Source organism: Panthera leo, chromosome A2 (genome assembly GCF_018350215.1).
Source record: "Panthera leo isolate Ple1 chromosome A2, P.leo_Ple1_pat1.1, whole genome shotgun sequence".
NCBI classification, from domain to species: Eukaryota; Metazoa; Chordata; class Mammalia; order Carnivora; family Felidae; genus Panthera; species Panthera leo.
This window is the reverse complement of record NC_056680.1, coordinates 38,250,230-38,267,580: the sequence shown is the minus strand read 5'-3', so window position 1 is coordinate 38,267,580 and position 17,351 is coordinate 38,250,230. Positions and strand designations below refer to the sequence as shown.

The window sequence follows — 17,351 nt, the reverse complement described above, 5'->3', positions numbered from 1 at the left end:
TCCAGTTGCACCAGTGCAATCGTTGATGATGTAGGGAGAATTTTTACCTAGTGCCAGGACTTTAAATAAACGCAAGCCTTTCCATGTTTGATTCTTATTACCAAAGATAATTACAAATGATAGCAAGTGCCCTTTCAGAATGGAGAGCTTTCACAAAGATTAGCTGTGGAAGGAGTGACTTCTAGACTGGGATTGGTCTGTAGGTTGGCTAAATTAGGTCCAAACAGGATAGTTAAAAAAAAAAAAAAAAAAAGTTCATAGCTGACAACCTCGAAAGGTGGCGGGAATCTGGCTTTTCCATCTTCTCTTGAAAAATCAGAAGATCTGGTGACCATAGACCATTATACCTACAAGGGCAACAGTTGTTCAGGGATGAATTGGTCCTCAAGTCAGGGAGCCTGCAGCCCTCCAGTCCGCCCCAGCTCCCATCTAGCAACAACGCTCCTTCGTGGCCCTTTAGGCCTTGGAGTTGGTGGTTCTGCGGGATGCCATCATCACTCAGAAGCCATCACCCAGGGAGAGGTGCTGCCGTTAGCTGGCCGAGTCCGCCAACACGCTCCCAACCCGTCCTCCTTCCTCAGAACTAAATGTATTATCTCTGTACTGTTTCAAGTCGACTTCTATCCAGGCCATGAAACTATTAGAACAATAGATTTCTAATAATGTAATTTGATAGACTTTCTGAACATTTCTTTTAGCCACCGGGTAATTCTTCACCCGATACCATAACTGCCTCTTATTTCCTATTATGCCTTCCCCCCATCCCCGGGTCTGTAAAAGTTCCATATCGGAGATGCACTACTCCATTAGGAAACTCGGCAACAAATACTATTACCAATTACTAAAGTTTTTTTTTTTCTCCTAAAGAAAGGATTTTAAAATGTCCAGAGCAATTTCATAAACTGTGTGGATTAATGCGTTTTAAAAGTCTTGAATTTTAGAAAGCAGAATTTTATTTCCATATTGCTGCAAATGAGAGCTTTTTCAGATAAGCATATTACATAGAGCATAATGTTTAGAAGTTTCTCCATATACAGCATATGCTGTCAGGTCAATTAACAGAATGCATACTAGAAAATGTTTATTCAATAAAAATGAATAGCTGTTAAATAAAACAGCTATTTCTTAACAACATTCCATTTAATGATGGGGTTTTTTTTTTGGGTACCACCTGGCAGTTTTATTGTCTGAAAATCAGTATAGAGAGAGCTTTGGTTGCTGTGGTTTTGAGGTGTGGCCATTGTTTTATAGGAGGAGGGCAGTTTAGAAGTAGTCTGTGAGAAAAACATTAAAAAATAGATAAACCATATATGGGAATTGAATATAGATTCTTCAGAGAGTGTGAGTCAGGGAAGTATTTGTTTCATCCATTGACATTGGTCCTTTGACATTTGCCATGAGGGTTTGGACCTTTTGGCCCTAAAGATGCATATGTGCCATCAACGCATGTGTATATGTACATGTTTCCTGTTAATAATGTAAAAGAAAGAGAGAAAACACCGAATGAGCGCTGAGGAGTTAAGAGAGATGTAAAGGGCAGGTATCTTCTGAAAGAAACATCATGAGAGGGAAGAAGGATTTGTCGGGTCGTGTTTTGCCAGTGAGTCACTGCACAGGGCCAGAGAAGCTCCGAGAAACAGCGTGAGTGTCAGAGAGCTCAAGAAGGAAATCTGGCTGTGGACATTCACAGGGAATATGGAAAATACAGTGTCAGAGAGGCACGGGAGAATCACAAGTCGATAGCCTGGGGTCCTCAGGATATGAGAAAACAAACTGTAATGACCAGGGTGTGAACACTTGAGCCTAAGCTGTTATATGGCCATTGAAAATTCCTCTCTTGACTTTCAAAATGGCAGAATGAATTTCTCCTTCATTTTGTTCTTGTTACTGAAATGACTAGTGGATACTGAGCAAAAGAGGGCCGTTGTCCTGCCAACATTTTTCAGATTTCAGTGCCTCTGTGAAAAACAGCGCCTGGAAGAAGTATCTGTCCGTGTTGGGATGGGCGGTGAGCTCGCATAAAAGAAAACATTTCTGTGCTTCTCATTCTTCCCCATATTCCTTTGTGGGAACAGTGCTGCCTTTACAGTGGCCATCACTCTCCTTGTTCCTCCCTCTACAGAGGGAGGCCCAAGTGATTAGCTGTGGATTGGTATGAAGGCCAGGTCGCAGTGGCCACTTGGGCCTTACCATTCTTCTCTTTGCAAAACGTTGCTCTATTAACATTGTTAGGAATGCCCCGAAGTGGCCTTTTGCATTGTAGCTGCCAGGGACTGTGTCTGAAAGGAGGGTCTTTTGATGCCATTGGAAGGGAAAAGATAGTCAGCATTTCTGTGTCTGACAATGGAAGCTTCTGGAAGGCAGTGTAGAAGAAGGTATTATTAATATTTCTTAAGTTCCCTCCTTGGTGCAGGTACTGTGATACGGGCTAGCCCTTTCCTTCACCGGTGGGTGAAAATTCAAACCCTTATTTTAAAGGGCTCACTCTTCCAAGATATATTCTTGTTTGAACACAATGTGGAGTTCAAATATTACAGAAATTACTGATGATGAAAAACGTATAGTAGGAATCAGTGCCACCAAAATGTTAGCGCAGACCACACGAACAAATTGAGATAAAACTGAGACAGGGATTCAGATAATTGTGACCAATAAAGAAAATGCTGCCCCAACAGTAAGAGATTCCCCCCTTTTCTCAATTCCTTTTTGTGGCTATTTCTGGAAAAGGCCTTTTTCACCCTGAATGCTAAATTTAGTTCTCTACTCCTTGAGTTTGGACCTCCCTCTCATCAAAATATTGTCAAAGATGTATGTAACTTGTGATGTGAGCCCTGTATGAAATCCTTTCAAGTTTCGATTACTAAACAGTTGTGTGTCATTAATTTCTCCGCTGAAAGTTAAGCTGGCATGAGAAACAACAAAAAGCAAGCCATGTGCATAAGAGAGCCTGGGAATAGAACCCCAGATGCCACATTTCGTCATGAGAGAAGTGTACCCTTTGGACTTTAAGCTGAGGCGTCACTACTTTGAGCAGGTAATTTTAAGCCCTGACCTGTGAGCCAATAATAATAATAATAATAATAATAATAATAAACAGCAACAACAACAATAATGCCACCGCCCTCTATCTCTTGTCTGATCAGAAATCTCTTTTTGAACTTTCTGGAGGTGTGACTTTAATGGTAATTTGATGACAGATTAGCTAGCGTTGTTTTGCACAACTGGCAGGCTCCTATCTGTTCTCTGAAGGCAAGGAACCTACTTTGCTGTTTTGCAACTGCTTGTGCTTATTGACAAGTGGTGCTGACCAGGCAGAATTGGTATGTTTGTATAACGTAAACCTATAACTCCACTGATGGAGTCGAGTGTCCTTTTAGGTAGCGCATAGATTACTTGATAAAAAGGGTTACGAGGTGACTGCTTTTATGACAAAGTAGAATAGCAATATAAATGCGAGTGCTAGATGGAGCCACCAAAGGGAAGTTTATACAGGGAATTGAACCCCCTATTAGAAAGTTTCTTTTCATCACTTGCTCTTTGAACTCCAATCTATTGTAATTATGAAGTGTTACTTGTAACATTCCAGAGACCCTTCGCTAAATACTGTGTTTGATTTGCTTCAGAGAAATACAACCACATTTTTTTTTTCCTTTCACCTCTGCAAGACAATGTGGCGGAGAGAGTTTCACGTACTCACCTGGCCTCAGCTTTGTTCCACGTGAGCTAATAAACGTGCTGCCCTGGAAAATACCTTGCTAACCTTGTCTCTTAGCTTTGGAGTTCTTGAAATTCATTTGTTCATTTGTTGCACCTTCTTTGATTTGACTGATCTGCGTGGTGCGTGCCTGTGTGTAAGGAGTCAGCACAGACGCCAGCAAAGCAAATTTGGGGTACAGCCTGAAATGCAAGGATGGGAGCTTTGGGAAGGTGGTTCCAAGGTTATCTGGGGTCAGCTTGCTGGAGGCTTGGGTTTCTAAAATGGGGGAGGTTTCAAAAAATAAAAAAATAAAAAAAAAAAAAAATAAAAAAATAAAATGGGGGAGGTTTCTAAGCAGTGAAGAGAGGCCATTCAAGGGGAGGGGTGCTGAAGGTAAATTAGAGGGTTGGGGCTGGCCTGGCTTGGAAGCAAAGAGATCCCTGAGAGATGAGTAGCATCCACAAGGCTCTTGCAGTTGGTCCAGAATTTAGTAATGGGCACTAGACCTCACCTCATTTCATTGAGGGCTCGCTTTTACTGATCACCCGTCCCCCCTTGCCCTTGCATTTCTCCTCCTACATTTGAATCCCTTGGTCAGCTTTAAGCCCCACAAGGGCAGGGATGGCCCTTCCTCATTCCCTGATGTTCCCCAACACACAGCACAGGACCTGACATAGAGCAGTTCTTTGACAGACTCCGTGAGTGAATGAAATAGGAAGAGAAGGGAAGGCCGTGGCCACAAGAGAGCGTTGAGGGGCGTGTGAGAAAATCAACAGGGCCTTTTGAATTAGATGTGAAAACATTGAGCAGCGGCAGTTATGAGGGGTAGGTCACCATTTCCCATGTGAATGACTGGCAAAATGGTGGCATCAGGGAACAGAAGAGAAAAAAGAAGGGCATCGAGGAGAATCCATGTATGTTCCTTTCCTACCTGTCACTGTTTGGTTGTTGTGCTATGATGAAGCACAAACGTAATTTGTAAGAAGGGAATGGACTTATTTTGGAAAGTTCTTTTTTTTTTTTTTTTAAGGCTATTTAAAATAACAACAGCATCCTCTTCTATCACTAAAACTCACTATTTTGATTGTGTATGTTTGTTTGTATTTATTTGCATCAAGCATTTTCCCTTTAGCCTTTGCCAGGTACTAATGAGTATATCTTCCAAAAGTCACATGGGGAATGCTGATAAACCGCTTGTGTCCCTATTGATCATGGGACAGACTTAATCTCTTTTGGAGAACAAAACTACAAAGTTAGATCTTTGATAAAGTCTCCTTCATATTGACACAAGCTTCTTAGAATGAATTTGTTTTTTAAGGTGAAAAGGGGTGTATGTTGTGTTTCTTTTGTTGGAAAAATACAATGTGTCCTTATTAAGCAGCTGGTGTTATCAGCAGACTCATTGACGGGGTGTAGATTCAACTGCTTAGGGATGTCAGGGCCTTGTTTGTGTGTTTAAGTTGAGCCCTGGATAGAGGCAGATGGGGGGAAGGAAGCTCTGTTGTCTTTAATCCTTCTGTGAGAATGTTTTCCAGTCTCTTCTGCCTAACAGGGGTAGGATTTTGTAAAGGTGGTAACCCTAAGGTTCTCCTTGAATTAACCCTTTTTAGCCCTATTTTTAGACTGCTCCTTTTCAACTGTACCCAAAATAAAATTAACTTCCTGACGTAGATTCGTCTCCCGCAAAGCTTCTCCAAGTAGACTATTTGTCACACAATTCATCATCCACACAAGCGCAAGGAATCGTCAGTATCACCGCTGCTTGTCAGAAGAGGCGAAGTGGCAGCTGGTCCAAAATCCGTGTTTTTATCACTGTACCTTCTCCTCTCACCCCCAACTCCCCTGTCTCCACGTTGAAGGGAAGGTGACATGATGTCTTCTGAGTCATTCAAATCCAATAACTTTTAATCTGAAGGTTAAGTAGTGAGATATAAACTAAGAGATGATAATATCAATTTTATGTTCACTGAAGGGCACAATATACCTCTTTCTAGTAGAGGGAAAATTGTGCGTAAAATGTCTTTTGCTTTTCAACAGCAGAGCCATATATGTGTCTCAGAGCCAAAGGGAGAAAGAGTTTTGGAAAAATTTAATAAAATAATATGTAACATCCTGAAACAGGGCAGAAGTGGCCTTTTATGAGTATAATGATTAAGTATTAATTTTTCAAGGTTGCATGGTAAGACGCAGTTCCATTTTTATAGCCTCTTGTATTGACTCTTGTTATCCTGCATACGAACCCAACAACCTTTTACAAGGTTAAAGACTGGGAGAGAATGACATAATGCTCATTCTTTCCTGACTATTTTGGATCCTAATATGTATGATAAATAATACCGTGATAATATTGCTTACCTTGCCTCATTTTTTTCATCCTACTCATGATATTTCCATTTCAACTCAATAGGCATTCAACATCCAAAAGTAGTAAGTGAAAATGTCTTTACGTGCATTTTTATTATATTCTGATTATCTCATTGGATATACACTCCTCTTACCAACTCAGAGCTCGTGCTGGGTATTACATGTGTATGTCGCGTGCATTTACAGATACACTGACTCTGTCATGAATGTGTTCGGAGAGGGAAAGGCATCATGCATAAGCTGACTATGTGACGTTCACAATTATGATTGTCACAGTTATATTCTGGAAATATTTCAGACTTGTCTCAGGCATTTGTTCAGTACCTTGACTGGGCAGGTTCTAGGTACAAAGTGCTGTGTTAAACCTGCAAACTGTACCAGGGTTGGGGAGCTAAGCCACAAGGCCAAACTAAATCAGACGGCCACCTATCTTTTTATTTTTTTATTTTTATTTAAAAAAAAATTTTTTTTTAACGTTTATTTATTTTTGAGACAGAGAGAGACAGAGCATGAACGGGGGAGGGGCAGAGAGAGAGAGGGAGACACAGAATCGAAAACAGGCTCCAGGCTCCGAGCCATCAGCCCAGAGCCCGATGCGGGGCTCGAACTCACGGACCGTGAGATCGTGACCTGAGCTGAAGTCGGACGCTTAACCGGCTGCGCCACCCAGGCGCCCCCACCTATCTTTTTAAAGAAAGGTTTTGTTGACATTTATTGAGCACTGTGGTATTCTATTTCTTCGCCTCGTGCTATCTCATTTAATTCTCTGAGGGACCCAATGAGGTATTTTGTTTGTTTGCAGCGTGCTATCTCATTTCCTTCTCCGAGGGACCCCATTTTAGTAAACAGACTCAGAACATTTAAGGATCTCGTGGAAGAAGAAAGAAAGAGCTAGAAAGAGTCAAGAGCAGGGGGTGGGGGGAGGACTTGTCTGCTGTTGAGTTCCTGGATCCACTTGTTCATGCTGTTTGCTTGCTCACCCGCCTTTTTTTGTGGTGTGTCTGTTCAGCCCTTCCTTGAAGAGTTGAGATTTAGTAAATTCCCTTCTTGGACTTAAAAAAAAAAAAAAGAAAAGAAAAAAAAAAAGTTTTATTGAAACACCACCATCTCTCTTGCTTTACCGTTGTCTGTATAGCTGCTTTCTTCCTACCGCAGAAGAGGTGAATTATTGCGACAGTGAATGGCTAGCTCACAAAACCTGAAATACTTCTCACCTGGCCCTTTCTAGAAAAAGTTTCTTGACCCCTGAATTAGTAAATGGCAAATGTGGCAAGAGTTACCTTCCAGAACCATCTCTTCTTCTTTTTTTTTTTTTTTTTTTAAATTAGCACGCGTGCATGCATGAGAGCAGGGGAGGGGCACAGAAAGAGGGAGATACGGAATCCGAAATAGGCTTCAGGCTCCGAGCTGTCAGCCCAGAGCCCAACAAAGGGCTGGAACCTATGAACTGGGAGCTCATGGCCTGAGGGGAAGTCAGATGCTTAACCGACTGAGCCACCCAGGCGCCCTTGGAAACTTCTCCTCTTTCTATGAAGTGAAGACCTGAGGGATCATTCCTCCTTCCCTTCCCAATCATCCCTCAAAAAAAGAGAGGTATCACAATGTATGACTTTGTCTTTTTCAGGCATGGTAAAGTCACTTGTTGGTTCACTCATATCTGCAGCTTCTTTCTCATCACGTAGCTGAACGCATTTCACAAATTAAATGTTTTGGAGTTACTGGTGGTGAGAAGAACAATCAGCCCCCACCCCACTGAGGAAATGGAGGTTGGACACTGTGTCACTCAAAGAGTACATGTTCTACTCCATGGTTCTCTCACCAGAGAAAATTAACGTAAAAACGAGCCTATCTTATTATGTTCACAGTCCCAGAATATATGAAGAAATACCCTTAATATCTCCCTGAATTCATAAAATTTATAATCTAATTGTAGTGGAACAGAACATAAACATAGGCATTAAATATCAATAAAAATTTCAAAGCAAATGAAGATAAGCTGTAGAAGAGATGCCTGTGAGTAATCAACAGATGAGTGATTTAAGCACTAAATCTTCAGTAACCCAGAGAGGAAGGGTTTATTTGTGACTGTGTTGGTGGGATTTCGGAAGCCCTTGGTACCATTTAAGAAACAGTAACTCATCACATGCACACCAGCTGATTTCATTTAACCCTTTCGGTCAGGAGATAATGGATAGAAGGTGTATATAGTGAGCCGTATGGCTTTGGTTTATGACCTAAATGCCCAAGGGTGTATCGCTGCCATTTTGCCATTTGTAACTCGGGGATAAGCAAGGGGGATTTCCACTGTGGAGCAACTGCAGGTATATGGTAAGGAGAAGTTGTGTATACTGGACGCCAGCATCTGAGTTTATTGGTCTCCAGGAAATGGCCTGGGGCCTATCTGTTTACACAGACCATTGCCTGAGTTGAGCGTACGATCTCCAGAGATTAGATGGAGACTGACAAGGCTGGTCGTTTGGCTGGTGGTGTCCATATTTTATATACTGTCTTATATTGAATTTTAGCTGATTCACCTCTGTTTGTCACAGAGCTAGAACGAGTGAAGTCGTAATACCTAATTTTGAAATAGTTGTCAAATTTGAAGGTATTGGTTAAGTCCAGCTTTTTATGAACCGACACTCTTTCCTAGAAATGCATGGCCTTGTCTTTTCTCCCTTCTGTCTGTCTTCTTTGTTTTCTTACGTTCTTACTTCTTTCTGGTTTTCAGCGTGTGACAGATGACTTATCATGAGGTCTCACAATTAGTGAAAATCTCTTTTGTTTTCCAGGTGGGAGGGTTTCTCTAGCAAAGGCCATGTCTTTAATTCCGTCATGCATGCATATCGCAGGTTTACGGTTCCTCCTTTGTGAATCTGATGAAACCTCAGCATCTTTTGCCGTGAAAAGTGTGTGTTTGTGCGTGTGTTTGTGTAATTTTGCAGTGCGTTTCAGGCACATCCTGCCCCAACCCCCTACCCCCCAATTAGAACACTATACAGTCCATACTGCTTGTTAATTAGATTTGCTTGCTGGTTCAGTGTTTTGACAAATGTTCCTCGATTTTTCTGTGTTTAATTAGTGTTAAGTATATTAGTAACCTATCTTTAATTTGGAAAAGGTTTCCTCTTCTGGCTCTCAGTGCTTACCAATGTGTCCCTGGAATTAGTTCTTGGATATCTTAAATGCAGCACGATAAATGCCAGCTCTGAAGAAAACTCTGGAAAGTAAGGTCATAGAAAGCACTCTGCACAGGTTCTAAGAGCCATTTTGTATCTGTTCAAATGCAATCACCAGGTTTATACACTCTTGAGTTCTTCTAAATAAAGAACCCAAGTAATTTTACTTGGAAGATCTTTGACTACATCAGCAAAGGTTACAGTAAATGATACGTATAACGCTGGCACTCCCTTTCGTGGCTGCCGGGAGTGTAAGTTCGTGCAGCCCATTCTGGGGGCACTGTGGCATGGGGTGTCAAGAGGCTTAAGATAATCATACCCTTTGATTCAGGGGTACGCTTTTACTGAGAGGTCGTATAGCGTTCAGCAGCGGTTCTCAGACTTTTATGTGTATTGGAATCATCTGGAGGGCATCTTAAAACATATTGCTAGACCTACCCCCAGACTACTTTATTCTGTGGATCTGGTGGGGGGGGGGCAAGAATTTGCCTTTCTGATGCTTTTAACTCATTCTCTGCTGCTCGTTAGAGGATCGCATTTTGATAACCGCTGCAAAAGGAAGCACATCTAAAAGCATAGTCATTGGAGCCAGCCTGTGGACTTAATCGTGTATTGTATTGACAGTAATATACACAGGTACTTAGTTGCTTACCCAGCGCGTGCATTTCCACTAGAGACTTATTTCACTGCCTCAGTCTAGAAAATGCTGGAGAAACATTTCACGTGAGACATTTTGGAATCCTCCTCGCAAGGGTTCAGAGCTCATTTGTACTACTTGCTGAATGAGTGAAGGTAGGTGAGTTTTGCCAGTCTTTCTAAGCTTTACTTTTTTCATCTGTAAAATGGGGTAATAGAGATAACTTCTAGGGTGGGGTTGCGTATAAGTACGTTGAGTAACATACATATATATACAAAGGCCTTAGCACATTAGTCAAGCCTTTAAAATAGAGTGCTCTCAACTCTAGAATGGTGCTTGCTTAACATCTTCTGAGGGCAGGGAAAAAGCAGGGCTGAAATCTTAGGGATCCAAAGTCATAGACCAGGAGGGAACCAACTTGTTTCTTAAGGCGATTCCATTCTTTAACATATATTCCACCACGTACACTATCCAGTTTGTATTCAAACCTGATCACCTTGGAGCATTGTAGAAATAAATTCATGTTAGAGACCTCCAAGGAGAACCCTCCTCCATGAATTCCAGAGTTCTTGTGTCTTCCCTCATTGGGATAATTAATTGGAATACGGACACACTCCGGTTTGACAGTCACACTCTTCATTTAGAAACTGACCTCTATAGGAAGACTGCAGAGAATCCGTTCTTGTAGGCAATTAGTGCCCCAATTTACCATTTTAGAAAAGAAAACATATATCTTAATAAATACAGAATTTCTCCCGCATACCTACTAGCAACGTTACTAAAGGGGCCCTACCACAAATGTTTTAAATTTAGAGGCAGAGCTAAGGACACAGTTTGCCTCCAGAATCTGAATTGAATCAGGGTTTTATTTCAGATAAAATCTTTGGGGCTCATAACTTAAAAAACACAACTTTTACTGGCATTACGCAATTTGCCACGGGTCATTTAGCGAAATGTTTGTATATGTAAGCCCAGGTTCTTCTTTTAAGAAAAAGGAGCGGTGGAGGGTGGGGATTGGATTTTGCTAAAATCCAGGTGGCGTTTCAGTTTATATTTAATTTTAATTGGAAATCAAATACAGGCAAGGGAGAAAAAACCTACCATGTTTTCTTTACTAAGAGTATCCATTGGGGAGGGGGGAGGACACTGCCAGCCAAATTTTAAGAAGCAGCTTTTTTATTGGCATGTCTATTTTTTTTTTCTGGCTAAATTCTTGTGCCTGCATTTTCTTTTTTAACATCTAAGTTTTTACACATGGCAATGATTTTTATGTCTCAGGGCTCCTTACTGCCCTCCTTCTGTAATTTCTGTGGGATTAGTACCTAGAACCAGGATAGCAAATAATTACACCCTGCGCCTAACAAGTGGCTTCCCCAGGCCATTGTCTGGCAAGCCCCCTTTTTAGGCTCCAGTCGGACATAATATTTGACTTCTGTGGCCTGTCTTATTTCTGGAAGGTTGGGGGAAGTTTCTGAAGAATTAAGAAGGGGGGGGAGGGAGTCGGTTTTTTTTTTTTTTAGCCAGAATTTTAGGAGGTGCTCCCATTTGTGAGTATAACTAGCTATAGGTGCATTTTGTGAGACTCCCATAAAATATTGGCAGAGCGACTGTGGCACAATTAGGGAATGGCTGCGGAATGTGCTGGAAGAGGTGCCGGGACAGTCACTTAACTCTGCCAGTGCCTACAAAATATCCCCTGTGCCAGAGCCCAGAGTGAAATCCTCTGTGCTGGCTGTGTGGAAGGCTTGGGTGTAATTCAGATGTTTTCAATTGAAAACGGAATACCAAATAATTTCAAATTTTCTACTGTGCAATTAATTACACGTTCATTGTAGAAAGGTTAGAGGATGCAGCTAGGAAAACAGAGAAAGAAGAAACTATATTGCCTCCGATCTCAGTTTACAGAGGTATCAACGGTGGACATTTTGGTGATGGACTTAGCCTTTCGCTTTTCTTTTTTCTCTTTTTCCCTTAATCACTCCTTCACATTTTTACATATCCCTATAAAATATGTAACTTCTCACCATGGAACTATATCCTTAAAAAATATGGCTAGCCATAATGTTATCAGTGGGAATGGTTAGGGCTAAGTTTTGTACGTCACGGTTCACTTTTTCATCCTAATTTTCTATTTAGTGTTTATAGCTTTTGGGGAAAATTCACATTCTTAGTTTTGAATTTCATAGTGTATGGTCTAATTAATGCTATTTTCCTAACTTTACCCCCTCCCCCCACCCACCTCCACCTTCTTCCCACTTTGCCAGCCAAGTCAGTATTTGGGCATTTTCCTTAAAAATTACTTTAAAAAGTTTTTTTTAAATGTTTATTTTATTTTTGAGAGAGAGAGAATGTGTGAGCATGGAGGGACAGAGAGAGGGAGACACAGAACCCAAAGCAGGCTCCAGGCTCTAAGCTGTCAGCACTGAGCCCAACGCAGGACTTGAACTCAAGAACTGCAAGATCATGACGTGAGCCAAAGTCAGCACTTAACCGACTGAGCCAACCAGGCACCCCTAAAAATTATTCTTAGGAAGAAACTTTCATCGTGGTATGATAGCCTACCCATCTTCAGTAAATAAGTACATTTCTTGTCTTTATCACTAATCTTAAACATCCCTATTGTCACACATTTTTATTGGTTTGAAATGACAATCGACAGTTGACTCGAACACTGTGAGGGTTAGTGGCACCCGCCCCTTGCAAATCTGCATATAACTTCTGACTCCCCCCAAAAGTTAAGTAACGGTGTCTACCATTGACCAGAAACCTTACTGATAACATAAGTCGTTGATTAACATGTATTATACGTTGTAGATATCATGTACTGAATTCTTACAAATAAAGTTAGCTAGAGAAAAGAAAACGTTAACAAGAAAATCACAAGGAAGAGAAAATACATTGATGGGACTTTACTGTGTTATACTGGGGAAAAATTGGTGGGAGCGGACCAGTGCCCTTCAAACCTGTGTTGTTCAAGGGTCAAGGGTCCTCATGCCAGTAATAGTAATGGCACGAAAAGTGCTAGTAATATCAGTAAAATTTATTAAAGTTCCCTCCTTCCAGCTTTATGCTTCGTACCTGTATTAGGGCAGTTTGTTCTCACAAGCATACTGTGAGCCAAGTACTCTTAAAATTCCTACTCTTCACAGAAAGAAACTTAATTAGCTGCCCAAGTTCACACAGCTGATCACGGAGACAAGCCCCACTTCCAGCCTACGTCTGATGGGTCCCTCAACCTAAGCCCCTGCCCACGGCATGCCAGCCTCTCTCCTTGCCTTTATCGTGCTGATGATCAGGTCATGTTACAAGGCTCTCTCGCACTTGCCTGCACCTCCTGCCCCATTGTGAACCCCCTAAAATGGTACGGCCTTCAGAACTCTCCCGTTTTGGCCCATCTTTTCTCGCCGAGTCCAGTCTTGCCAAAAACGCCGAATATTCCTCTAGACAGAGCCTTTCCGTTTTCACCCTCCCCTCTTTTCAGACTGAGCCCTTCCTTTTAAAGCCCCTTTGCCCACTCTTACTGGTGAGCCGCTCTGCCTTGCTGCCCGGATTTGTTTCTTTTCGTTTCTGGAGGAGGATCCTGCCTCACACCTGTTGCCTGCGTCCTTCTGCTGAACACCCAAGCCTGGCACACCCAGGCAGAGGTGATTATCATCCCTTCGTTTCGGAAGCAGTTCGATTGGAAGGCCTTTGTGTCACTCCAGAAACAACAGAAATTCAGTGGTGCTCGTGGTGAGGTTTACAGAGTGCTGCAGACAATAAAGCCGACGTGGGAGGGTTCCAGCAGATCTGAACCATGCCTCCGACGTGGAATGCTTTTCAGATTGCTGTCTCCTGCACGAGTCAGGGGCATGGAAGTGTTGGCTTTTAAGAAATGGGAAATCTGGGTCTCTTAATAAGTCTGCACATAATAAGCGGCAAGCTGTGATGGTTGCAATAGATGTTTTATAGACAACTTAAAAGCAGCCATTTTGGGTCAGACAAGTTTCTCTTTATTGCTCCTGTGTGTGGGTGCACACAACTGGAAGACCTAAAACTTGCAAACTTTCTCCAGGTGCCCCACACAGCTGTCACAGACTGACGGGCTGGGGAAATACCTTCTATGTTTTCTTAGTATTATGTGACAGGCTCGACCCTTTTCCCAACCATACAAAAATGTATTTGGGTGAAATATCTCTGGTACCTTGTGCTTCTTGGGGAAATTTTTCACTCAGCCTCACTGATTAATGAGTTAGTCCTTTTGAAGTCACCACCGTTATTTTCGTTGTTTTAATACCTAAAAGAGTGGATTATTTTGCTTCAAGAGTGATCAGCTCTGTTGACAAAGTGTCCTCTCCTCCCCAAGTGGTATTTTGTGTTAATGTTTTCGTGGCTCACCTGCTTTGCTCACATCCAACCCCGCTCCAGTCAACAAAGAAAAATTGCTTAGCACAATAAATAAAAGATAGTACTCACAAAGGATGTGCGATAGGACTTGTGGTAGGAGTTTTAAAGATTCATAACCTACAAGTCAAACTATGTACATTTTCCGGGCAGCAAAGCCTGTGTTTGTTTCCGGTTTGGGAAATTGTTGAAACTTGGCGTGGCTTATTTTGTGAAGATGGCTGAGTGTGCCCAGTCCTTGCTTTACCCGTTGTGATAATTAGCTAACATGCTCGTTGGTCCCTGTTCTGGATCGACACCGAAGTCCAGACACCAGGCCGCAGTGGGTCTTTCTTTGTCTTCATCTCTCTCTCACCTTTAAAAACAAACTGCGTCTGCTTTTGGCAAGAGCGGTGGACTAGTAGGCTGACGCAATTTTATTGAAAGAAAAGTCGTAGTTTGAAAAGCTCCCACTTTGGGGTTGCTGTTCGAGAGGGAAAGGACCTCAGTTCTTCGAAGGTGTCACCGTGGCCGCATCTGTGTTGCCATTGCAGAAAAGAAACACATGGGCCGGAGAAGAAAATTGGGCTGTTCCACTTCCCAGTACAAGGAGAAGGAGTGAATGCACATCTCCAGGTGGCCTGGATGTTCACACCTCAACCTACTTTGCACGTCCAAAGTAGATTCCATTCTGCTCTGTCTCCTCTCAGTCTCTCACCTTCTCTCCAGGAGGATTCAAAGAACACTGATCTCTCTATTAATTCATTATTATGTTTAAGTAGAGCATTCCCTCTATCACTAGCCACTAGCTGGAGGTGCTAAGCTCTTGCAGAATCTACACCTCCCGCACGAATGATAAAAGTGACTTCTTTTTGTCCCTTTGACACGTATTTCTCTCTTCTCCCTGGATTGTACCTGGTCTCCCTCATGTCCTTCATTCTCCTTTGCCCTCCACTCCCTGCCCCAAATATGTGATGTGTGTTTTCGCTTTTCTTTTTCTTTCTCTGTATAGTCCTAGAATTTTTTAAATTCCTTACATGAATCCAGCCTCACATTTTATGGATGAAGAAACTAAGCTCAGACAAAATAAAGGCTTTGTCCTTTGATTCACTTTTGCATGGACGCCCCTGATGTGTTTGGAAACAATCTTGTGTAGTATGATGTCGGCACTTCCATCGTCTGTCGGGATGGATGGAGTCAGCAACTTCATTCCTGTGGTTACCGACACCCATCACGAACTGCGTTCAAAGTATAGGGTGTATCTATGTGACTGTGTGTGTGTACATGTAGGTCTCTTTTAAAATTGTGTTAGTGATTATTGGGAAGTGGTTATTTTTCTTCACTGTTTTCTTTTTGGAGCAGGGTTCGGCCATCTTTACATTTAAATTTATTTTAACGTTTTTTTTTTTTTTTTTTCTTTTTAATGTTTGTTTTTGAGAGCGAGAGAGTGTGAGGGGAGGAGGGGCAGAGAGAGAGGGAGACCCAGAATCCGAAGCAAGTTCCAGGCTCTGAGCCGTCAGTACAGAGCTCGACATGGGGCTCAAACCTACGAACCGTGAGATCATGACCTGAGCCAAAGTCAGACACTTAACCGACTGAGCCACCCAGGCGTCCCTTAAATTTACTTTAAATGTTAAAAATTCTTTGGCTCTTCTCTCTCCCAAACACTCTGCGTGAAAGCAGCCATAGATGATACATAAATGGGCATGGCTGCATTCCAATAAAACTTTATTTACAGAAACAAGTAGAGGGCCGGATTTGGTCCATGGGCTGTAGTTTGCTGTCCTCTCTAGGACACATAGATGGTAGCCCAAGGAAATTGTTGTGTAGCAGGTGATAAAGTTCCTCTGATAAAAGTTCCTTTTAAAGGTGATCAGGTTTCACTTCCTTCCTGAAAAACGGTTTCATCCTCACCACCATATTTTGTTTCCCAATTCCCATTCCTCAAAGCCTCATTCATTGTGGTTATCCCATAAACCCACGTTTTCTCGAATGCTGTTAGGAAAGAAGCTGAGACTTCCCAGAATATGCCTGCACTTCCTTATAAGGAACTTATAAGATGACTTCCTTGTAAGATAACTTCAGCCCTCATCCTCAAATCTCATTGTTACCAGACTTGTCAGAGGTAACCTCGGTATTTCCTTCGTGGACATTCCTGGTCATCATGAACTGGCCTGTTACCCCCTGCATCCCCCCAGTCGTCTTGCCTTTTAGTGAATTTCTACCTGGAGTGTGTAGGGTATCGCCTTGACTTTGGATCAGGTTTTGTCCGTCTCCTGGGTGGAATGTACTAGTAGGATAACAGCTAGTATGTTGCATCAATACATCTTTTATGCTTGCAGTGTTTTCATGCAGGGTGAAAGAAAAGCACTTTCCACTCTGGAAACCTTGTGAATCAGTCCGGTTGATTGGGTGATGCTGGTGAAGAAAAGGCAAGATGGAGACTTTGGGGTTGAGAGAGTGAAGTTGAAGTGCCTTCCTGGCTGATTATTCCTATGAAACCATGTCAAATTTTGGGAAATCTTTACGGATTCTGACTCACGGTCTTAGGCAACGGAGAAGAAACTCCTTTTGTGGTAGGGGAAAAAAAAAAAGCTGACCCCTGGTTCAAAAGGAAGAAAGAAGTGACCTCTCAAGTTTGGAAAATGCAAGGGCTCTTGCAAATATGATCCATGAACATTGATGTGGATGTCAGCCAGCCTGGGTTGGAGCCTTTCAGTGATTTGTAGCAAGTCACTGACTCTCTGAGCCTCTGGAAACCAGTTCATTTCACAGGTTCCTTCTGCTTCTAAAATTGCATGCTGTTTCTTTTCTCTTTAATTTCTGATTAAATTAGAAATCAGACTCTGTTTTACATATTCGGTGCCTTGGTGATTTGGGGGAAGTGTAGTCCCTAGTGTACCCCCGATAGGCACAACACTGTCTTTAAAACCTGAAATTCCAAGCAAGAATGTCTTGTGAAACACCAACAGTGCATTAAAAAGGACGAAGGAAGTTAAAGGAAATCCTGGTTTTGAAGACAGACTCAGTGAATGAGTTGGATGCAAAACATTCTGGAATATAGCCCGTGCCCTGCCGCCTGGTAGCTCTGTGACCTTAGGCAGTCCCTTACTCT

The 17,351-nt window shown here is 42.2% G+C and overlaps 1 protein-coding gene and 1 long non-coding RNA gene across 12 annotated transcripts in view; both read left to right on the top strand.

Moving 5' to 3' along the window:
* FOXP1 (forkhead box P1) overlaps nucleotides 1-17,351 on the top strand; it is a 465,483-nt gene that overhangs the window by 235,017 nt on the left and 213,115 nt on the right. The gene's annotated exons all lie outside the window — the stretch shown is intronic.
* LOC122214569 overlaps nucleotides 1-17,351 on the top strand; it is a 29,372-nt gene that overhangs the window by 2,589 nt on the left and 9,432 nt on the right. For 2 of the 4 annotated variants that reach the window (XR_006199964.1, XR_006199961.1), the window contains exon 1: nucleotides 7,431-10,029. The exons of 1 other annotated variant lie outside the window; for it this stretch is intronic. This is a non-coding gene — a long non-coding RNA (uncharacterized LOC122214569). Of the gene's footprint in view, nucleotides 1-7,430; nucleotides 10,030-17,351 lie in introns of those variants that run through there. One more of the 4 variants, XR_006199962.1, reaches the window with a different exon arrangement.